The 25,420-nt window shown below is 35.1% G+C and overlaps 1 protein-coding gene across 14 annotated transcripts in view; it reads right to left on the reverse strand.

Annotated features, from left to right (window-relative positions):
• Window positions 1-686: 686 nt before the first annotated feature.
• The window catches only part of LOC122064570 (putative pentatricopeptide repeat-containing protein At5g37570), a 27,513-nt gene continuing 2,779 nt past the window's right edge, over window positions 687-25,420 (reverse strand). For 2 of the 14 annotated variants that reach the window (XM_042628284.1, XM_042628288.1), the window contains exons 3-6: window positions 20,724-21,081; window positions 16,010-16,054; window positions 9,964-10,054; window positions 687-1,650 (exon numbers count right to left, since the gene is read on the reverse strand). The gene's annotated coding sequence lies outside the window, so the exon portion shown is untranslated. Of the gene's footprint in view, window positions 1,651-9,963; window positions 10,055-10,448; window positions 10,552-16,009; window positions 16,055-20,723; window positions 21,082-25,420 lie in introns of all 14 variants that reach the window. The other 12 variants (XM_042628285.1, XM_042628290.1, XM_042628296.1 and 9 more) reach the window with 11 other exon arrangements.

A 25,420-nucleotide genomic window follows, 5' to 3' on the forward strand; every position in this document is an offset into this window, starting at 1 on the left:
TTAAGAAACCTCTGAAACTAATCAAGATCCAGTACTAAATAGGTTTCGTCTCAGGGTCCATCGGTACCACCAAATTTCAATTGAAACTTCCTAAACCAAATTGAGTTTAAACCTTTGGCCTGACTAGTCCCACAGGCCTATACTGACCGTACAACCCCCTGGACCGAATCATATCAAAATTGAATAAGAATCATTTAACTTTCACTGAAATTAGTGAAGAATACTAAACATCCCTGTATAAGTGACCCCAAAGAGGTAAGAAGAGTCAAACTCAGAAACACACACTTCCTAAGGCGAAGGTCCATTGCCAACTCCTCTACCCCCCTTGGGGTTCCTAATTACAACAGAAAACTCACCTTGAACTACGTATCTTCAATCATTGATTGCTAAAACCCAGAGATCATAAGCAGCAATGCGGTTCAGCAGCATGAGTCAGATCTTTTACACAGAAGGCAGCAACGGAAAAAAAAAAGTTTCAATGCCCAAATTTGGAATTAAAATTACATTGCCAGGTTTTAATTAGTAATCTAGCAATTAGTCACATTTGGAGATTGAGATTGTGCATAACAAATAGACACCAATGCTTTATGGCAAACAATTTGAAAATAAAAAACAAACTCCACAATTGAGTAAGCGAGCATCTCCCCATTTGTGCAAGTAAATAATTTTTCTTCTCACGAGAAGTCTTCTCCAAATAAATTTGAGATCTTAAATTCTTCTCAAGTTCGTTAGAATTGTTGCCCAGCCGGCACAAAACCCAGGAGATTTTAAAATGTTTCCTTCCTACCTTAAAACCCAAAGTTGCCTCATAAACCTTACAAATAAGATGTGCAATCACTTGTTTCCAGAAAAATATATAACTACACTACAATTACTATTACTAGTTTATCGAATGAAGTCCGACTAGCCAGAGATCTCCATTGCATCAAAAGCGCAGTCTTTTGATTCTGGAAGTAACCACAATCTGCAACTGTTTATACAAAGGCCAATGTCTACAATCAATATATAGAACAAATCCATCTAAAGCAATTCACAAACTTCTATCACTTAAGAGACAACTAAAGTAGTCTTTAGAAGTTTGTAGAGCAAAATATGACTAGAATGATAAACCTTTAATCCACTCACTACATTTGAAGTCAAGCTTCACCCAAAAATTGCAATTTACTTGTGTGTAACCGTTACCACATATACTTGATGAAATCTTCTTCTTCTTCTTCTTCTTTCCTGTAAACTCTATTACAATCATTCTAAGTATTTAGCTAACAAACAGTAAATATGATAATTAAGCCTTTACAGACAAGCCCAATTGTCTGTCAGTAGGTTACAGTATTAGTAGCAATTAAGGAAAGTAGTTTGCATTAAAGAAGTTGGAATTATGTAAAATTTCAAGATTGAATTCCAAATTCCGGAAATTACCACAAGTTTTGTAATTCAATTGGACTAGTATTTAGCTAACAAACAGTAAATACCCTTGCTCCCACAAGGTAGATATTTAGCATCCATATCATAAATCAATAATCAGGAGACAAGCTTTCAGACTAACGTCCTGTATCGAATTTTCAATAAGCTCAGTTCATTCATAGTTCATATAGTGACTTACTCAGCTGATGTGGTTGAGGCCAACAACATAAAGTGCCTTCCACAAAGATGCTGCATGAAAAACACATGGCATTAAAAGAGAAACAAGACATAAACACCTGTAAGATTAGTCATGCTTTATTGAACAGAATGTTGGAAATGATACATCATACACACATAAAATAACAGTAGTTATATGCAAAAATTGGGAAAGAGTGTAAAAACCAGAAAGGAGAAAGCAGGGGTTGAACAATGAGTAACAATATGAGAGACTAAATGATATGGTTCAATCATAGGTAAAATGAAGAGCAATCACGGATTCACGGTACCAGTTAGTGATATAGTTCAAATCGAAAATGTTAGAAGTCCAGAGGAAGACCAAAAATAATTTTGATTCAAACAGGGTGAACTGACTGGAACCCTTCTCATCTAAAACCATACATGCCTGCCCTAGATAGAGTAGAATGGAGGGACATTTTTTTACCTTATTTCTTTTCCTTTTCTCACAGAAAATTTTATATTTTGGAAGATGTTAAAAAGTCAAATTAGACAAGAAGGCAAGTCGAATACTGTCTATATATAGCCAGGCATGTCACCCTCTCATGGAAAATTCAATATTTTGGAAAATGGTCGAAAATCAAATTAGACAATAAGAAAGTCCAATACAAACTACAAAGCATGCCATACAGCTGAGATGGGCTGTGAAATTCGACATGTCACCAATTGAGAAGGTACCCTATAATGATTGGGATGGCCATATCTTCCCCACCAATGGCTACAATTAGGGTATAAAATGCAATGGACCAGATCCGAAATTCTCTCCAATTTGAATCCATTTAATTCAGGTTTTGATCACAATATCTAATGTAGACCAGGATAGGGAGTCTAACCAAGTCTCAACTGCAGGAACTTTTAATCAAAGAACAACCAGCAATTACCCACAGAAAGGTAGCAATCAACAAACTAGAAAAAAGGAAGAATTAATTCTCAGAAAATCAGAATTCAATCCCCAAATCTGTCCTCTATTAAGTCAGACTAGAAACCAGCAACTAGGACTAATTCAGACACAGAAATAAGTCCCAAACAAAGCCCAACCAAAATTGCTGCAGCAGTAGATTTTAGAAAGTTGGAAAGACGAAGAAGAAGATAGCTTGAAGAAGAAGAACCTCTCGGGCTTCACACCGCAGAGAGTCAATTGGATCAAACACCAATTCCATCAGCCTTGATCAAACACAAAACAACTCTTCATGGAGAAGACAATAGCAGCAACCATTAATTTGTTTTATCAAAAATCATTCTTCCTTTAGGAGCCTCCTCCTCTTTATTTATAATGTTGATGGGGAAGGAGAATATAAAATAGAAGGTTCCTAAAAAAGAAAACCAAATATTCTCCTCATACAATAGTTACTAAAAACTGAAATTAGAAACTAGTTGAAAAAGGAAACTAACTACTAATGACTTGACTCAACTAATAACTTGACTCCTAAGGAAACAAATATAACTTAAATCAAAACCAACTTAAAAAGGAAAATAATGAAAAATGAAGCAAATTAGTGAATCCCGTATGCAACCTTAGAACCCCTAATTTAGGCCCATAAAAGTGACATATTACATTCAAAACACATGGGCCTTTATATGGAATCCAACCCTAGGCTTATTCCTAATAAAACAAGCTTATTTTGGTGATTAATCTGCATCAATATCAGACCCACTTTAATAGTTTGGTCAGGTAAGGATTTTTCATTTTTTATTTTTTGGGTTGAAAGTCAGGTTTGAATTAGACAAGCCGGATCCTGCTTGATGAAATCCCTATACATCTCTAGTGCTTTCACAGTGCAACATATGGGCCTGTTTTGATAGTAATTGGTTATGGTCTTCTGTTTTAAGTATATTTATTTGTTAAAATGTGTCCAATTATAAGGCCTAAATTTAGGCCGTCTTGGGGGCTAAGTAATTTAGTCTAGAAATGTTATTACTTTTGGTCTCTTTATCAGATTTAGTTTCTCTTCTGGGTTTTATTGGTTAGGACGCAAGAGAGTCCTAGAATATTCTGACCATATTAGGTTGACTAAAGAAATTTGAATTAAAAGTGTGTTGCAGAGTGTAGGCTCCTTTCTTCTCTCTTTTTCTCTCTTCTTCTCCACCCTAACAGATTGATCTCTCCCTCTCCTCCCGTCCACTGATCTGGTTTGTTCCCGCCTATTTCTTCTCCTCCTCTCTCCCTCCTCACTAGAGAGTTGTTTTCTCTCTCCTCTTCCTTCTTTCCCTCCCCCATCAGTCTCCTTTCTCTATGATGCAGTCAAGACTGCCTAATTAACTTAGGAAGGCTAGATTTTGGCCAAGGATAGGTTCCATGGGCCTAGGGACACTTGTTTATGGGTTATTTGTTGTATTGGGTCTTGCATACAAGCCTATAATATGAAGCTGTAGTTAATACATGAGATTAGTATTTTAAATTAAGTGCCAGAGGTGGATTAGGATACTCAATAGCTTTTAAGAGTAATATCTTGAATCTATTAATTCAAATCAGTATAAGAGAGTGAGTATGAGTCCTTTTATGAGTTAGTTTAGGAAATTCAAAAGATCTATAGGATTCAAGCTTTTTCAAGAGTTTTTGAACTGTTGAGCTTTTACAAACATGGGTGAATGCTCCATTCGGCCTTGCTGCTGTCTTCTTCTTCTATTTCTGAATTCTACAGCAAATCAAGTGCCATCTCTTCTCTTCTACTATTCCTCTTTTCCCTTTTTATTACTTATTCTAATCTGTGGTAACTAAGGGAGTCAATCAGTTCAGTTCCGGTTTTTCGGTTTGGTTTATGATACAATATGTACAAACCAAAACCAAACTGAATAATTTTCATAACTTCAAACCAAAGCCGATTAAGAATTCAGTTTGTCTCCTATTCGGTTCATATACCGTCTCTGTTATTTGGTTTAACTTATTCAGTTTGTATGAGACTTAGGAATTCGCCTCGAAGAAGCAAGGCACAAAAAATAAAACGAATAAAAGTGTAAAACTGCAAAAGAGAAGCGAGGAGTGTTGATAGCTAAAGATGGAGGTGTAAGAGACGAAGTGAAAACTGAAATCATAGATCTTGTTTCAGCCTTTTTGAGTTTAGTATGGTTTAGGCTTTGTTCGGTTTGGGTTTGGTTTATACGGGTTACACTTCAATCAGTTTGGTTCGGTTCAAATCAACAGCTTTTAGCCTAAAACCAAAACTGAATCGAACCAAATGAAATTTCACTTCACAAACCGAACTGAAGAAATTCGGTCAGTTTGAATGGCCGGTTTCGTTCCAGTTCTAAGTTAATACCCTTAGTGGTATCCCAGTTCTAGATCAATTTTCAGATTGCATTCTTCTTCAATCTCTCTAGGTACTGCATAGTTGTGAAGGCATCGCGTCACCTAGACGTCCAGGTGTGACAGCTATGAATTACTGGATTGTTTTACTACATATTTCATATGCTAGTTTCTAAGCTTCTTGTTTACTCTGAAATTCTGGTTCTAATTCTTGAAGAATACTGGTCAATAATGAGTTCTTGGTTCTGCCATTAGTTTTCCAAGTAGCAATAGGACTTCTCAATAATTTCATATTTTGTCATCAAAATTTCTTTAAATTCTGCAGGTTTGTTCTTCTGTTATAATCATAGTTGCATAGCGCCTAGGTGAACCAAGGCGGTTGAAGGGGGGGTTTAAGGTGACACAAGCAAGCCACCTAGGTGTCACATAAAGAGTCCAAGAAGCCAGTCCAGGAAAAGCCACCTGGACGCCTAGGTGACGACTTGACAACTATGATTTTAATAGAGCACTCAACTTGAGTTCTAATGTATTCTGATCTAACCTGTTGTGAGTTACAAATTTTCCCTATTTCTGGCCTATATTTCTTTGTTTTGCAATCCTATCAGGTACTAGTCTCTTGCTGGATTTTCTGGTCTACATTACTTTACCTATCTTTTCACTGTCCTCTTTTCTCCTTCAATACCCTCTTTCTCCCCATTGTAGCGTGCTGGAAATTCATAACCAGCAAGTTTCTCCGCCCTAGAATCGCCTAATAAGCCCTAAACCTGGGTCTGTTTTGCACCGTTTATAGCCCTAATTTCTAAATTCTATCTACGGCTTGATTTTCTGCATCAATCTCTTGTATAAAAGAAAACAAAGATTTGCTAAGCATCCAATTTCATACATATATAGGATCCATTAAATTTTTATTGGATTAGAACCAACATCATGGATCTGATTCTGGATCTGGATTTGGATCCGGATCTGGATCTGGATTTGGATCCGGATCTGGATCTGGATTTGGATCCTTTAGGATCCGTTTGTTTCAATGGGAAATACTTTGCAGCATCTGCATACAAACAAAGGAAAATTATATTGGGCTAGAAACCCAAACCTGTTTTATTCAAATACAATATAAAGCTTTGGATAATGAATTCTATCTTTGATATCTGGTTGTTCACCGGAAAAAAAATGGTGGCATCTTGATCCATGATATAATTGACACCCATGGAGGAGACCAAAATTTGATTTTCAGAAAAAATTTCCTAATGAACAAATGGAACCTTTGGGCTAAATGGGATTTGGTTACAAACCTGACCTGTTTTATTCCCAACTCAAATCAAAGGTCGTCACCCAAATAACTTGTCTAGCTGGCATTCACCAAACCACGTTTTTACACTGCATGCATTTTCAGTCTTCCTTCGGTTTACAATATCGAATGGTCATCTACTGATGTAGAACAGCCTAGGGTTCATGTTTCTAGGCCTGAATTACAAAGAAGCCAGTAGAAAAAGGATAAAACTAAATACGTTTTTATGAAAAAAACAAAAGAGAAAAAAATGAGGGAAAGAATGGGAGATCAGATATTATGGGACTGTGAACAGAACCCGTGCACAGTAACATTGAGGAAGAAGGAGAAGAAGACAAAGAAAAATGTTTACCACAAATCGGAGGTTTGCACATCAAACCATAGGATACAAAACCTTCCCTTCTCTAGGAGTCAATAAAACCACTTCATAAATCCACTAAAGCTATAAAGGTCAAACCCTTTATATAGACTCATGAAGAAGATTAGTAGGACCTCCCTAATTAGTTTAGCCTAACTCGACTCCTTTCTTTAAGAAAAAAGAACTCTTTTTGAAGAAAGAAGGTCCTAAAGGACTTTCTAACTCAACGTCAGACTCATCTAGAAAAATAGGGACTAGATCTTTGTTAGTTTATTCGCATTTTAAACGCCGATCCATTTTTTTATCATTGCCAAATTCCTCTCAATAAGTCGGTAAAATATGGGTCCAGCTGGAATGAAAGTCCGAAACACGCATTTTTTTTTTTTTTTTTTTTATAAAAAAAAAATGGTTATAAACCCCACCAGTTCACCTTCACCCCCACTCAACGAAAAAGTAAACCCCCTCCCCCAATACACACCACCGGAAAATACACTTGAGGAAAATCTTAGATTCTTGGAGAATCGAGAGTTCGAGGCTTGTTCTCCTCATCGCATACTTCCTCAGTCCTCTCTGTCTCTTCCAGTGGAAAAAAGGTTTGGTGTCCTAAATCTTATATGGGTTTCTTATGTCAAGAGACCAAGTTAGAAACCTGATTTTTAGACTGGTCAACACTTTCTTGGTGTTGTTGCCTATGGAAACTGCATCTGTCAGGAGAAGCTAAAGCACTTACCAAGGACAGAGGACATCCCAAATTCCCACCACCAGACCTTAGTCCCCCTATTTTTTTAATCTTTTGAAAACGAAATTATTAAGAGACCAAGGTAGAAAAGAAACTATTGAGGTAGGGGGGCGTGGAAAAATTATGGATTCAAACTTAGATATGTTTACAAAGTGGGTTGGGTGTTTGATTTAACTGGTCAAAGTGAAAGAAGAAACAAAAAAAGGGGAGGGAGCATCCAGGAATTCAAAGCCCCTGAAACCTTGGTGCTGATCGTTCTTAAGAAGTCATCCACCAGTAAAACAAAGGGGGTAGAGGGTTGGGAATAGGATTCCTTATGCTTACAGTTGGTCAAATAGATTCTTGCTCACTTTGCAATATACAGAGTAGGGCAATTGGGTTCCCAACTCAATGAACAAATTCTTTTAACCCAAATGTAGGTATTGGGTTTAATCTCCTTGACTTTTTTAATTTCTTTTCAATTCAGGGTGAAGGGATTATTTATTAAGAGACATAAGGATTTGTTTGACACTGTTAGGGAAAAATAAAAATTGTACTTATCTTTAAAAGCAGCTCTTGTCCAAATAAGTATCTCTCCGGAGCTATCTCTGTTATTTATCTCTGTTAGGGCATTAGATTTGCTTCATACTGCTTATCTGGACCAGAAGTCCAGAACTTGACTCCGAAATTATTAATAGTATCACAGATATCAATCTCTGAAAGTTGTAAAATGAGAAACAAATATGCTTAGTTTCTGCATCTCTGTAGTGCTTTTCTGAATACAGATAGGGGCTTATGAGCTTATCCTCTCAGCAGCCTTTCATCAGCAAGGGAAATTTCTATCGAAGCTTTGTACAATGGTTTTCTTGCTTCTATTTGTTCTTACTTATTATTTGTCATGTTGAGCTTTTACTTTAGTTACTAAATTTCTGGTAATTCATCCTGCTCCCATAAGAAAAGGGAAGAAGTCTTTTGCATGCTAAGTCACTTACCTCACAAGTCCTTTGATCTCCAGAATTGGATTTAATTTGCAAGACAGTGTTTGGTATAAATTTTTTTAAGCTTAAATCTCTTATTGCAATTGACAATGAATTAAGGCTATTAGTTGCATCATCTGAGTGGAGAAGTTTTCATTGCAATAGGGTTTAAATAGCATTTAAAACTGTAAGGATAATTCAATCTGATGTATTTTGGGATGAGGCAAAGGAGTTGTCGCTTTATGGATCCATTCATTAGGAGAATGATGGACTGAAGTACTTTACCATTTTGGATTTGTTTGATACTAGGGTAGAAAATAATATTATTCATCATGTTCATGTGCTTGCTGCAGCTTTAAATCCTTCTCTTTGTTTGATGGTGGACTTTTTATTGAGACAATTACACTTGTACAAGCTCAAGAATCTATTATGGCAACCATGGTTCTTCTAGAAGATCATAAAATTTTTACTACGGAAATGGTTGAGTATCGAATGAGGAGCCCAAAGTTGTTCAATATCACAGGAAAGTCCATGATGAAAACTAAACATCCAAGAAAGTGTGTTGGTTAATTAAGTTAATAATTTTATTTTAAAATAAATCATCCTTATATTTGTTTACTTGTGTTGATTTTTAGGATTGAGTTGGAGACAAAGATACTTGAAGAGACATGTTGAACCTGTTCATGATCAACCTAACCCTATATTATGATACATTTGTGTTTTTAAAACAAAATTGGATGTAGTTTCCATGATACATTTTGGACGATGCATTTGGATGTTTGGATGATATATTTTGGATCTTATAATAATCTTTGGATGGATATATTTTGGATGCTTTTTTATGATAAAAAAGGCTTTGAATTTGGAATGAAATATGGATATTATCTACATTTGTTTTGATTGTGGTAATCATTTACCAATTTATGCATGTATATTGCCCTTTTTATGGCTCCATATTGTTTAAATTTAAACGTTTAAAACGTGTATCATCTGTTTTCGTCTTTTTTTCCGTTTATGCTATATTTAACCATATCTTCAAGTGTCTTGTTCACATTTTGATCTGTTTATAACATGCCTGTACCAACAAAGTTTTTTTTATGCTTCTGTTTCAACTAACTAGGAACGAGACCATCTAGAAACTAATCAAGTTCCCTACACTTTGAAAATAAATCTAAATTCCCTCCTCAAAATAACTAATATTTAGATCTTAAATTGTGGCCTCTAACAAGTGAACCCATAAAAACAAGCCCACTCCATGTAACATCAAAACAATCATTATTTTCTGAATTATAATTCCATCATCTATTGTACCTATTTTCTAAATTATAATTGCATCATCAATGGTAGCCTTGACTCTTGAGGACTACCCATCATTCACCAATACCATTCTTCACCACCACTGATTGTTCATAGCTTTTCCTGAGGGCAACTTTATCACCTGGATACTTCAAACTTTGTCTGAGTAACATAGTCAGAGACTTGCCTAATTTTATCTCTCACCGACCCACCACTTCACCAAAATAAAATTGCAAAATTTGATAGATAATTCATAAATTATGTCAAACTTTACCATAAAGATTCCATAAGGAAACCCCACAATTGGAGGAGGAATATTATCTTGATCAAACAATTCTATAATCAAGGACAAACAAAGGAAAGAAAAATGTAAAAAAATATGCCAAAGCTTTCAACACTCATTCATTGCAGAAGAGCTAATGAGTTGGTTGCAAATATATAACTTACCTTACTAGATGTGATCCTCAATAGTAGCTGCCATGAGATCCACGGCCATTCCTCGATAGAGGAAAGAGTACAATAGCATCTGCTTCCAACACTGAAGAACATAGAAGGTAACACAGGAGCTAAAACAAATTGACAAAGAATGAACAATAAATATAGTTTTTGCAGAAGAAACAAGAAAATTGAACATGGTAATATTTTCCATCTTTTAACATCAAGCCAAAATAGAGAATGTTCTTCTGACTCAAATTTCAAAACCAAAAGCAAACACCAATTCTTTTCCTAGAAGAGTAAATAAGAATCCATTGTCAGGAAATAAACCAACATTGGGAAAAGTTCTCAAAGCAGGAATCTTCATCTTCTATGGATGTTTATATAACATTCATCAACTGTTATATAGAAAAAACTACCAAAGCATGATTTGGAACTCATCATGACCAAAAGTGAAGATAGTATAAAAGCTTTTGAATAAATGTGTAACGCCCCACCTTCCGTAAAGCAGATTTGGAGGTTAACGGTCCAAGGATCATGTCTCTTAGGGTTGAACCGTGAATCAACTGAGTGATAAATAATAAGAAGAAAATTCCAAACCTATATTAAGCACAACATCAGAATAATAACAGCGAAAGTCTTCAAATTAATATTTAAAAGTCTCCAATTAATCAAAATTCAATAATATCATCCACAACTAATAAAATCCTTTAAGAAAATTATTACATCCATAATTTAAATCTTTAAAACAAATAAAATGATCTATGATCAACTGAAATAATAAATGTTCTGCACGTCCCCATCAATCTCTTGGTTCTCGCCTCTAACCAGCATGCCAAAGTGCTCTCCATCTAGGGAATGATTTGGGTAAGTTTCTAGGGAGAAACTTAGCAACTAAAACCGCATACAATATCCACAAGTTTGAAAACGTCATGCAATAATATTTTAAAATCAAATATGCAACATTTATGGCAGTTTACAAGGTTCAGTTATTCTCAGTCATGTCTATTTAATTAATTCATTTACTTTGTTGCCCAGGTGCCCCACACGCTCTGTGGCTTGTACATATGTCATCTCACATGCTCTGTGGCCAATGCATATCTTCATACCCAAGTGACAATTAAAAGCCAAGATCTTTTAGATGTCCCACACACTCTGTGATTTGTTCATACGTTATCCTACACGTTCTGTGACCAATGCGTATCTTGACATCTAAGTACCCAAACAGTACACATAATCCCCTTAGATGCCCCATACGCTCTGTGGCTTGTATATACGTCATCAATAAACAAAAAGGGGATGACTCCAAGGGTAGATGTAACTTGCACCACACGCTCTGTGGGATGAATTTATGGAATGTTCCAAACGGAATATTGCCAACACTAGAACCCATGGTCCATACAACTTACACCCCTCTAGCCCTCGAAATTCCAAGTGTCAAATGTCATGGGTCTTGTTCATTATTTCCATCATTTAAATGCACATACGATGAAGCAAACCACCAAGTACGTACATTTTATCACATGCAATAACACAGTTGAAAGAACTAAGTAATTCATTTCTCATTCATAATTTAAAACATACATTTCAGCCCATGCACACATACCATATATTAGAGTATTTAAAGAGCATTATATTAACTTATAAAATAATAAAAGACACGAAATCAGCCCGTACGCCTGCAATAATAGACATGATTATGTAAACAGCCCCTAATTCATATACTCATAATGGAATTAACCAAGACAATAAGAAATGCTAAATCAATCTCTAAATTACTAGTTCATGATAAGATAGATTTAATCCAGTAGAGAAACCTAATTTAACCCCTAAACCATAAAATCAAGATAATGTCTATTTAATTGACAAAGAACAACAAATCAGCCCCTATTGTCATAGGGCTGAAATAGGATTGATTTAATTAAGTGAATATACCAAAACATCCCCTACAAATCATAAATTAGAATAGGGGGCAAAATTTACTAAATAGAACACCAAACAATCCCTAATCATCAAAATCAAGGTGACATATGTTTGAATCAAATAGGAATTGTAACAGCCCTTAAAACCGTTAATCAAAACAGTACCTAACATTGAACATTTAGAAAAAAATAGATTTGATTAGCTCATAGTACTGACAACCCCAATCATCATTAAAATAGTCATATCATTTATCATTTTGAATAAAATGGAAATGATTAATTAGTAATACTAATAACCCCTAAAATTATCAATAAAACAGTACCTAACATGGATCATTTAGAATGAAATAGAAATAATTGATTAGTAACACTAACAACCCCAAAAATCATCACTAAAACAGTACCTAACATGGAATATTTATATAATATAGAATCCATCAAGAATAGTACTCACAGCCCCTTAGAATCGTATTTAAAATAGCATAGTATCGATGAAGGGTGAGTAACAATCAGCCGCTAAAACTTAATATGTAATATAGTATGTACATATATATCCACAAGGTCTTGAAAGAAAATATGAATATACATATATACACCAAAAACATATTCTCATGAAAATATAAAAGGGATAAAGAATAGGAAAACCACATGCGATATAGAAATTACAAGGCTGTAAAACCCTAAGAATTTCTTTAAGGTTTAGAAGGATAAAGAAAATATAGAAAGAATTTCTTTAAGGTTTGAAGATGTAGCTAGATTCACCCCTTAGATATCATAAGGGTCTTCGACCTCTTCTTAGGAGAGTAAACTGGTGGTGCATGCAGCCTAGGTTATGAGACATTCTCCTTCTACTCTTCCTCTACTTTTCAAAAGGATGCAGGCCATAGGAAGGCTACAGCTGGTGTTCCTTTTCTCCTTCTCTTTTCTTCTCTATTTTTTTTCTCTTCCTCTATTCCTCTATTTTCTTCTCTTTTTTCTCCTCCTCCCTTCTCCCAAAATCGTGGCAGCAGCTCCTCCCCCTCCCCAATCGTGGCCCCTTCCTCCTCCTCTTTCCTATTTTCAAATTAGTAAAAAAAAATGATTGATAATGGGTTACCTAAATTTTAAAGAAAGATTATTAATTAGCCTATAAGCTTCCCTAATTAGAAACGTAAACCAAGGTATAAGATTGATGAGGGTTTGGGTGATCAAATCAATATCCTTAAAAAATTATTCTAAATCCATCATATGAGTCATGACCTCATCCCCTTCCCAATCACTCACCCACTTACAAAAAAAAAAAAAAAATCACCAATTTATCTCCAATCAAATAAAATAGGTAATCTTATTACTAGAACAAAGGTAATATCTAAGGATAAGATCACATGATTGATTGGCTTAATACATATATGTATTATTTTGATGATTGAATTGATAATTAAGTCAATCAATAATGTGATCCTATCCTTAGATATTACCTTTGTTCTAGCAATAAGATTACCTATTTTATTTGATTGGAGACAAGTAGGTGAGTGTTTGAGAAGGGGATAGGGTCATAACTTATAGGATGGATTTAGGATAATTTTTTAAGGGTAGTGATTAGATCACCCAAACCCTCATAAATCTTATACCTTGATTTACACCTTTAATTAGGGAAGCTTATAGGCTGATTAATATTCTTTCTCCAAAATTTAGGTAACCATTATCAATCATTTTTTTTTTTTACTAATTTGAAAAGAGGAAAGAGGAGGAAGGGGCCACGATTGGAGAGAGGGGGCGGAGTTGTTGCGACGATTTTGGGAGGAAAAGAAAAAAAAAGAAGAAAAGAGAGGAAGGAGAGGAAGAGAAAGAGAAAGAAGAAATGAGAAGGAGAAAAGGGATATCAGTTGCAGCCTTCCTACGGCCTACATCCTTTAGAAAAGAAGAGGAAGAGTAGAAGGAGAAGGTCTCATAACCTAGGCTGCATTCACCATCGGTTTACCCTCCTAGGAAGAGCTCGAAGACTTTTTTCTAAGAGAGTGAATCTAGCTACATCGTCAACCTAGTGAGTAGAACCATCTACTCTCTCAACAATTTTTTTTTTTTTATCCTTCTAAACCTTAAAGAAATTCTTAGGGCTTCGCAACCTTGTAATTTCCTTATCGCATGTGGTTTTCCTACTCTTCATCCCTTTTATATTTTCATGAGAATATATTTTTTAGTGTACGTATGTATATTCATCTTTTCTTTCAAGACCTTGTGGATATATATATTGCATGTTATATTACATATTAAGTTTTAGGGACTAATTGATACTCACCCTTGATCGATACTATGATTTTTTAAATTCGATTCTAAGGGGTTGTTGAGTGTTATTCATGATGGATTCTATGATATATAAATATTCAATGTTAGATACTGTTTTGGTGATGATTTTAGGGGTTGTTAGTACTACTAATCAATTATTTTTATTCCATTCTAAATTATCCATGTTAGGTACTGTTTAGTGATGATTTTAGGGGCTACGTTATTAGTACTACTAATTAATCATTTCAATTCCATTCCAAATAATAAATGATAGGACTGTTTCAGTGATGATTTTAGGAGTTGTTAGCACTATGAGTTAATCAAATCTATTTCTTTCTAAATGTAAATGTTAGATACTGTTTCGATTAATGGTTTTAAGGGTTGATAACGTTCCTATTTGAATCAAACATATGTCACCTTCATTTTGATGATTAAGGATTGTTTAGCATTCCATTTAGTAAATTTTGCCTTATTCTAATTTATGATTTATAGAGGTTGTTTTGGTACATTCACTTAATTAAATAGATATTATTTCGGCTCTATGATGATAGAGGTTGTTTTGTTGTTCCTTGTCAATTAAATAAACATTATCTTGATTTCATCGTTTAAGGGGTTAAATTATGTCTCTCTACTGGATTAAATTTATCGTATCATGAACTAGTAATTTAGAGGGTGATTTAGTATTTCTTATTGTCTTAGTTCATTCCATTATGAGTATATGAATTAGGGGTTGTTTACATAATCATATGTATTATTGGATATGTAAGGGCTGATTTCGTGTTTTTCATTATTTTATGTGTTAATATAATGCTCTTTAAATACTTTAAAAGATGATGTGTGTACATTGTATTATTTTAAATTATGAATGAGGAATGAATTGCTTAGTTCTTTAAATTATAAGTTATTGCATGTGATAAAATATACGCACTTGGTTATTTGCTTCATCGTATGTGCATTTAAATGATGAAAATAATGAATGAGACCTATGACATTTGACACTTGAAATTTTGGGGCCAATGAGGGGTGTAAGTCGTATGGACCATGGGTTCAAGTGTTGGCCACAGAATGTGTAAGACATTCTATGGATTCTGCCCATAGAGCATATGGTGCAAATTACATCTTTTACCCTTGGAGTCCCCCCTTTTTGTTTATTGACCTACTTGGATGTCAAGATACGTATTGTCCACAGAACGTGTGGGATGACGTATGTACAAGCCACAGACCGTGTGGGGCATCTAAGAGGATTGTGTCAGGTACTTAGATGTCAAGATACGCATTGGCCACAGAATGTGTGGGATAACGTATGGTCAAGCCACAAAACGTGTGTGGCATCTAAGGGACCTCGACTTTTAATTGTCACTTGGGTATGAAGAAATGCATTGGCTACAAAGAGTGTGAGATGACATATGTACAAGCCACAGAGCGCGTAGGGCACATGGGCAACAAAGTAAATGAATTAATTAAATAGACATGACCATAGTTGTCACGACGTTAAATCGATCTAAGGCAGTGGAGGGGTGGCTAATCGATTTGACGATAAATTGTCCGCTATAGCGTTGCCATGGCGTTCAAATCGCCCATGTGTCATTTTTTATTTTTTCTATTTTCTAAAATTATTTAGTATGCTATTTTTTTATTTTTCCTATTTTTTAAATTTATTTAGCATGCTACAAGCCTACAATATATACCCTACAACATATAAAACCAACATTAAGCAATATCAAATCATAAAAAAATCAACAACGCCATATCATGTCATAAAAAATCAACATGAATTATTGAATTATACAGTTATACATCAAATTATCTAGTCATCAAGTCATAAAAAATCAACATGTACATCACACAAAAAAAAAAAGTAAAAGGCTAACCTGTAACTGAAGCTTGAAAGCAATGATTGAAAGTGAGTGAGCAACCTGAACAAAGTAAAAAGTATATATATCAATATATCATATATGAATCAGAGATATATATTTGGAAACATAAGAATAGATCAAATGATAAGATAAGTGGCTAACCTGTTAAGCTACTAATGACTTACTGAAGCAATAAAGCTTGAAAGCAAATTAACTCAACATAAAATAAGAAAAGAAAACTTAACTAATCATTCAAGTTCAAAGTTCAAGTTTAAAGTTTAAACAATACATAAAATCCAAACAGTCAAACAGTCAAACACAAATAACTTAATCATCATAATCATCCAACAAATCAATAGATGGCAGATTCCCTTGTTGTCCACTAGAAGCATTTGCATTTTCACCAAAGTTATTTATGACATCCAAGTCATCATTCACATCGTCTTCTTCCAAATCTTCTTCCCTATCTGATCCTAATGACTCCCTAATAGCCCTCCCTCTACCACGGCGTCTGTAGCACATATTTCCTCTAGAGGTTGATGATTGAGCTCTCTTGGGTCGATTGGGCCCCTCCATTGTTGCCCCCATTGCTCTACCAGCAATGTCCCATGTGAGATCAGCATCGGGATGGACTACATCATCCACTTGCTCGCTAATCATCCACTCACTACTCCAATCCAATTCTTCAAGCACAAGTAAATCATAATTTCTATTATCGAGAAGCCTTTGTTGAAACCTTTCTTCTAAGCGGCGATTGTATTGAACATAGACTAAATCATTCAAACGTTGATGTTCCAACCTATTCCTCTTCTTGGTATGAATCTGAATTCATAAGCAATAGAGAACAGCAAACAAAGTTATTATTTCAAATATAAAGTCTACAATATGAAATAGATGTAATACCCAGCTACTTACGAACTCAAATGTGCTCCAGTTGCGCTCACAACCAGAAGAGGAGCAACAAAGCCCTAGAATGCATCTTGCAACCTTTGAAAGCTCAAAAGCAGGACCTCCAAATGAACCCCACCAAGTAACTATAAAAAAATAAATATATACAAAAAAAAGCTAGATTAATATTTAATACATCACACAAAGTAACTACTAGCTACTAGGTACAAACAAAACAACTAAACAATGTACTTACTAGGACTCATGGTTGCCCATTGTCTAACCGCTATTTCCGTCATTTTTTAGGCAAAAGAACCTCAAGAACATCGATACAAAGTGGCATAAGTATTTATTTTTTCTTATAAAGCTGGTTCATATATCATTCTTTTAATGATTTCATTAAATGCAAGCTGTAGAGAAGATATAATTTGGTAATCACCGTCACCATCATCACCTTCCTTCTAACAAAAAAATTTGCCAGGATTAAGAAATAGTGTTGCTCCATACAAGGGACGCCCCATCTGAATCTCCCAACTCCTATTAACAATATCTAACACTTTCTTGTATTGCCTTTCTCTATCCCCAAAATTTTCTTTTTTTTTCTTTTTTGCCTCATCCATGGCAAATTGAACCTCAGGCATAGAAGGCCTCTCATCACCATCCACAATCCTCAAGACAGTAAGAAGTGGCTTTGAAACTCTAAGACGATTTTTCAAACCATTCCAAAATGCTACAACAAACACCATATCAACCACTTTCTTCCCAACCTCGGTCTTTGCCAAATTAGAACTAGTCCATTCTTCAGAAATAAACAAATGCCTCAAGTCATCTTTATGTTTTAACAAGCTTTGAAATGTTAAAAATGCAGTTGCAAATCTAGTAGTTGTTGTCCTCACATGATCCCTCCCATTTGTTCTAGCCCTCATTGCATCAAGAATGCGTGTGCCTGTAGATGAAGTTGGTTACTTTTTTTGCCTTACTTATCACATTCCTATTAGATTTCAAGAATCCTATTTCCTCCAACATCAGGTCAATGTAATGGGCTGCACAAGGAGTCTAATATAGCTTTGTCCTCTTCTGCGTCAGCATTGTACCGGCTAATTTATAAGCCGATGCATTATCTGACACAACTTGCACAATATAGCATAGTTGTCAAGGCGTCGCCTAGGCAACGACTAGGCGTCCAGGAGGTTTGCCTGGGGCCTAGGCGACAGCCGCCTTGTTGCACTGCATGTCGCCTTGTGTTTCGGCACATATTTATGCCAAATATTATTCAAGTAAATATTTTTAATATTTATTATTTCATTTACGTAAGATATTATTCATAAATAAGCAAATACCCCCTATTTAAATCCAATAAAAATAGTTTAAAAATCAAATTCTAAAAGGATAAAAAGTCAACCCCCCAGTCCAAGAACAAAAACTGGATTTTGGTTATAGGGACGATTTTCAACTTTTAAATGCTAGGTTTTTTCTCAATTATGAAAATTTTATAAATTCTATCATGTTAAAACATTGCTAAAAACCAAAAGTCTGGTAAAATAATATTTTGTTTTAATATTCATAAAATTATTTTCATTCAGGCGATTTTAACAGTATTCGCGCACTTAAAAATAAGTTTGACTGAAGCATAACTTTGTCATTGCAACTCAGATTTAAGTAATCTTAGACTTGTTAGAAAGCTGGTTTTATGTTATAACTAATACAAAAAGTCTCATGTAAAATTAAAATCATTTGACCAATCAAACTTATTAAAGAATAAGAGCATTTCTCTAAATGTTGATTTTTTATAACTTAACATGACTTAATGTTAATTTTTTATGATTTGATGTGGTTAAATGTTGATTTTTAATGACTTGATGTGGCTTAATCTTGATTTTTTATGATACAAGGTATATATAACTTACTAAATAATATTAGAAAATAGGAAAAATAAAAAATAACACTTGTTCGCCTTAAGGCAGTCGCCTTCTCGCCTAAGCGCTTAGACAACCCTCCACCGCCTTGGTTCGCCTTTGCGTCGTGACAACTATGCAATATAGTCCTCACCAATTTCTTGAACTTTGTTGTCAATCAATTCAAACAACTTCTCTACAGTTTAAGATATACTAGATGCATCAATAAATTCCATAAAATAAGTCCCCTCTGGACAGTTAACGAGGAAATTAATTAAATGTCTTCCTCTTTTATCCGTCCACCCACTAGTCATAAGAGTGCACCCATACTGCTTCCAATACTCTTCATATTTATTCTTCATCTCTAGAGTTCTATCCTTTGTTGCCTTTAACAATGGCACCCTCACTTCATGATAACTTAGGGCTTATATCCTGACCCATACTGTGCAATAGATTCCACCATCACCTCAAACCTCCTTGACTTAAGAGCATTGAATGGAATACCACACTAATAAACCCAATCAACAATGTGATTATCAACTCTCTTTTTTCCTTCCGCTGATGTAAACTGGTTCTCTATAGTAGTCTGAGTACTACCTTTAAGATGCCTCTCAGCAACCACTAGCTCAGGAGTTCGTCTAACATGAGCATCCATGGGGCCCCTTACTTGTGGTTGAATGACTACTTTATTTCTCTTAACAGTTGTCCCAGAGCTAGGAATAAGTCTAGAGGTTGTAGTAAAAGGAGTCCTACTAGACTATCTTTGACCTTCAACTTCTATATCAACATCCACATCAGCACCAGCATCAACATCATCATCATTATCATCATCCAAAATGTCTTACTTCCTTTTCTTCTTATTGCGCATAAGGGTTGCATTCATCTCTGCAGCAATCGCTACAATTGTCTTGATACACTTAGCAACATCTCCATATCCACCCACCAAATGTTGCTTTAATCTTTTAATTCCACACTTATGGTTTTTGCCACAAAGAGTGCATTTAACAAGGTTCTCGTCTGAAAGGTTAGGCCAATACCCATATTTCCACCTAGGGTCATTTGATTTGGCCTTCCTGGTTGGGTCTTTGGATGGATCATATACAGCTGTGCTTATATTATCACCCCCACTACTACCACCAACAGTACCATCCATTATGAACTCCTACTGTCCTACAAGTTACAAAACAGAGTAACAAAGTATGTTAAGTATTAATCAATAACATAAACATCAAGTATTCAAGTTATAATTATAAAACAAAGTAACAGAGTATGTTAACCAGTAACATTAACATCAAGTATACAAGTTATAAAACAAAATAACAGAGTATGTTAAGTGTTAACCAATAACATTAATATTAAGTATTCAAATTATAAAATTGAGTCATAGACTAACAAAAAATGTTAATTGTTAAGCAATAACCAATTAACAACAAGCATTGGCTGCATTGTAAGAATCTAGAGATATAAAAGTTTTATAAAACAGTCAACAAAGTATATTAGTTAACCAATACAATTAAGGCATTAACTAATTCTATTTTATAACCACAAGCATTGGCTGCATTGTAAGAATCTAGAGATATAAAAGCTTTATAAAACAGACAATAGAGTATATTAGTTAACCAATACAATTAAGGCATTAATTAATTCTATTTTTATGTTGTTATTGAATAGAGAAGAAAGAAGAAGGAACAGACTCACAGAGATGGAGAGAACTAGAGTAATAGACGACTAGAGAAGAACCGAAGAAGAAGAAGAAAGAGAAGCAGAGAAAAAGAAGAATCAGAAGCAGAACTGCAGAAGACGAACAAGGAGAGGAGTGAAGAAGATAAGAGAACCAGAGTAGAACCAGAGGTTGCAGAGAATAACTGGAGAGCTGAAGAAAAGAAAAGAATTGGAGCAGAGGAGAAAGATCGAAGAAGTCGCAGACTCACAAGTGGGGCCCTTACCTGGCTGGTTGCTGCCCCTCTTGTCAGCTGCTGATTGTCGTCACTCTTGCTGCCGGAGAAGACGTCGCAAGCGGTGGCTGCTGGCTGTTGGCTATTGTCGCTCTTGCTGCCGGAGAAGACATTGTAGGCGATGGCTGCTGGCTGCTGGTTGTTGTCGCTCTTGCTGCCGGAGAAGGAGAAGACGTCGCGGGCGGTGGCTACTAGCTACTGATTGCTAGCTGTTGTCGCTCTTACTGCGGGAGGAGAAGTTGCAAGCAGTGGCTGCTAGCTTTGAGCTCGAGGGTTTTTTGGTTCTTTTGATAATTTGTATTTAAGAAATTAAGGGAATGAGTTGGGCCTTGAGGGTTTTCTCCTTATCCTGCCAATTAAAATATAACAAACAAAATATTATTAGTAAGTACCAAAAAAAAAACCAATACAGAAAATCGACCGCCTAATGAATTAGGGGTGATCTGGGGTCTATGGCGGTGCCATGTCGACGCCTATCAGCCAATGGCGACCGTCATTTATAAATCACGTAAATTGTAGCACTACCATGACCACCTTTTTCCGCCGAGACGCCAAATTGCCGCTTAGGCGACGCCATGACAATTATGTGATGCAGATTCTTCACTAAACTAGGCTTGTTTTATTAGAAATAAGTCTAGGGTTGGGTTGTATATGTGTTGGGCCTTTAGTCCATGTGGTTTTGAGTGTAATAGGCCACTTTTATGGGCCTAAACTAGGGGTTCTAAGGTTGCATACGGGATTCATTGATTTGTTTCCTTTTTCTTTAGTTTCATTTTTAGATGGGGTTATTTAGTTTCTAATTTCAGTACCTACTTAGTTTCTCTTTTTCAATCACAAGTTAGTTTCTAATTTCAGTAATTGTATTTTCCTAGTTTCTATTTTCAAAATTGAAAACTAGAGGAGTTGTTTTTTATTTAGTTTCCTATTTCAATTTTGGAAACTAAACTTAGTTTCTATTTTGTAAATCCCCCCCCCATCATTATTATAAATAAAGGACAGCTCTTATTAGTAGAGCCACGAATTTTATAAACAAAAAAGATGTTGCAGCTTTTTCTCCTTTGGAGTGTTTCTTTGTGTTTGATCAAAGAAGAAGGATTTGGTATTTGATCCAAGCGACTCCTTGTGGGTTGAAGATCAAGAAGGTTTCTACAAGTTTTCTTATTTCTTTCAAGTTGGTTTTCAAGGTTTTACTGCTGCCAAAATCATCAAGTATTTATATTTCTGATTCTGCCCAGAATTTCCTGAAAACAGAGCAATCAACCTCCTCTGGAAGAACCAGTTCCAGCCAACGGTTTGCTCCAATATTCTGGTCGATTGTTCCCCTTTGTCCAACTAAGAATCGATCCAATTTCTTGCTGATTCTGTTCAGCCAATGGTGAGATATTTAAAAGCACCAGAATGTTGTTTTCTAGTGATATGTCCTAAACTGAACTGATATCGGTTGGCCTGGATTATTTGTTACTGCTGTTTTATGATACTGATCATTGAATACAAGTTGCTTGCATTTATTTGTACTGATTTCAATCCTTGGTTTGGTCCTATCTGACTGATACTGGTCTGACCTAGTTGCTACTGGTTTTCTGAAATCGTTAGCTACTGTTACTTCTATTTTCTGTTGGTCTGATTATGGTGGATTGTGTTGGGTGAAATCTGGTTGTTCTTTGGTTTAAAAAATCCTGCCGTTTGGGTCTAGTTTGACTTGTCAAATCTAGTCCTACATTAATATGGACATAACTGAGAATAACTGGATCTTGTAAACTGCCATAAATGTTACATATTTGATTTTAAAATATTATTGCATGTGTTATTGTTATGAGCCGACGTTTTCAAACTTGTGGATATTGTATGCGGTTTTAGTTGCTAAGTTTCTCCCCAAAAACTTACCCAAATTATTCGCCAAATGGAGAGAACTTTAACATGCTAGTTAGTGGAGAACCAAGAGATTGATGGGGACGTGCAAAACATTTATTATTTCAGTTGATCCTAGATCATTTTATTTGTCTTAGAGATTTAAATTATGGATGTAATAATTTTCTTAAAGGATTTAATTGGTTATGGATGATGTTATTGAATTTTGATCAATTGGGGACTTTTATGACTTTTAAATATTAATTTGAAGACTTCTGTTGTATTATTCTGATGTTGTGTTTAATATAGATTTGAAATTTTCTTCTTATTAAGTATCACTCAATTGATTCACGGTTCAACCCTAAGAGACATGATCCTCAAACAGTTAACCTCCATATCTCCTTTATGGAAGGTGGGGCATTACAGCCTGGGGCCTAGATGGCAGTCGTCTTACCACACTCCATGCCGCCCTATGTTTTGGCGCTTATTTATATTTGTTATTTCATTTACTTAATATTTATTCATACATAAGCAAATACCCCCTATTTGAATCCAATAAAAATAGTTTAAAAATCAATTTCCAAAATGATAAAAAGTCAACCCCATAGTCCAAGAACAAAAACTAGATTTTTTGTTATAGGACCAATTTTCAACTTTTAAATGCTGGGGTTTTTCTCCATTCTGAAAATTTTATAAATCTTATCATGGTAAAACGTTGCCAAAAACCAAAAGTCCAATAAAATAATCTTTGTTTTTATCAATAAAATTATTTTTATTCTGGTGATTTTAACAGCATTTGTGCACTTTAAAATAAGTTTAGCCGGAGCTTAACTTCGTCATTACAACCCAGATTTAAATAATCTTAGACTTGTTGGAAAACTGGTTTTATGTTATACCTAATACAAAAAGTCTCATCTAAGAATAAAATCATTTGACCAATCAAACGTATTATAAAACAAGAGCATTTCTCTATATACTGATCTTTTATGACTCAATATGACTTAATATTGAATTTTTATGATTTGACGTGCCTTAATGTTGATTTTTTATTACTTGATGTGGTTTAATGTTGATTTTTTAAAATACATGGTATATAATGTTGATTTTTTAAGATACATGGTATATGTAGCATACTAATAATGTTAAAAAAAAGAAAAAATAAAAAATAATACTTGTTCGCATTAAGGCAGGCGGCTTGTCGCCTAAGCACTTAGGCAGCCCTCCAACGCCTTGGTTCATCTTGGTTCAATAGCCCCAACCACCTCATCAAGGTGTGTGATTGAGCCTGCCACTGCCATTGCCATCATCCTCCACTCATTGGAATCTAGTGCTGCCGGTCCCTCAATCAGAGCCCATGGCAAAACCAACCTCTTCACAGAATCAGAACCACTATATGAATGTAGGAGTTCTTCTCAGATATATTAAATGATCAGAAAGGAATTTCAAAAAAGAGTATGATTCAGGTCAGAAGAACAATTAGGCCAGCAGCAAACCAGGCCATTTGACTGGACCAAGAATGGACCAATATGTTTAATTTTGAGTGTCTAATGGGTTACATGGGCTTAGTATTTTTGGGTTTACTACTGTAATGTGCCAATTCTTTGAGTCCAAATTTGAGGGATTCAAAACCTTTACAGGATTCGTGTTAGTTTATATTTTAGTAAGCTGTATTCTTTATTTTAGTAGTGTTTCTAGAAGTTAGTCTTTATTTTGTTAAAGTTCCAGAATAGTTTCTATTTTGAAGAAGACTAAAATTATCAGGGATTCTCCTTACCATACATAGGAGTTTTCCCATTTTGCTTATTTCCCTAAAGTTATAAATAAAGAGGAGGGGATCATATCCACCAGAATGATTTGAGAAATAATTTAGCCTTGAGATTGTGAGTTATGTCATGTGTGAGACAAGGCATGGTAATGTGGGATTCAGAACTTGCTCTACCAGGGAATGCAGTAAGGAAACCTTGGTGGAATGCCAAGGCTGAAGTTTGAGGGATTCCTTCTCCACAGTTAGGTGAGAGGCCTGACATATCTTCTACTTCTTTTTCTCTTTTCTTCTTTAACTATAACAGGCCTGTTTTCTAGTTTCAGATCCGCTTCTTTCACTGCTTCCATCTATCGAATAATAGCATTGACTGGGTTTTAATCCATTGTTTCCTTTCAATCGATACTGCTGTTTTCTGTGTTCAGTTTCTGTTCTCAGTTCATACCTCAGGACTGACTTCTGATGTCAATTACACACACAGCACGATACCTGCCTCTGATGTCAGTCGAATTTTCTTAAAGTATCCTGCATAAGCTGGTTGAAGGTTCTGTGGTTCTGGACTTAATCAACTTCAGTTAATGCTGGGATTCCTCACCCGTTACTAAATTCTTCTAGTTACTATTTCGGATCAGTCTTGTTTCTAATTCCATTCTTCATTTCTACAGGCTTCGAAAAATCAGTTTCTATTTCAGGAATGCTCCTATATTGATTGGTTTCTAGTTTCTGGAACTAGTTCCTAATCCCAACCAGATTCTAATTATGTTTTTGTATACTTCCAATTTCTGTGACAGTCATATATCTTCAGATTTAACTGTTGGACGGAAAACATATTTTGAGGACTTAATCGCCACCACCTTACTGCTACTCGACCAGAATATCAGCCCCATCAGATTGATCAAATCTGGGTTATTAAAATCTCTTATTCTGGTTCTCTATATCTTCCCTGAGATTCTGATTTTTTCTTGGAATTCTATTCTAACACTTTAGAAGGCCCCGGATCCCATCAGATAGACATCTGAACCTTTAATTTTGGGTCTCAACAACAATAATATAAGACAAGTAGATAATAAGAAATAAA

This window comes from Macadamia integrifolia, unplaced genomic scaffold (genome assembly GCF_013358625.1).
Source record: "Macadamia integrifolia cultivar HAES 741 unplaced genomic scaffold, SCU_Mint_v3 scaffold1686, whole genome shotgun sequence".
NCBI lineage: Eukaryota > Viridiplantae > Streptophyta > Magnoliopsida > Proteales > Proteaceae > Macadamia > Macadamia integrifolia.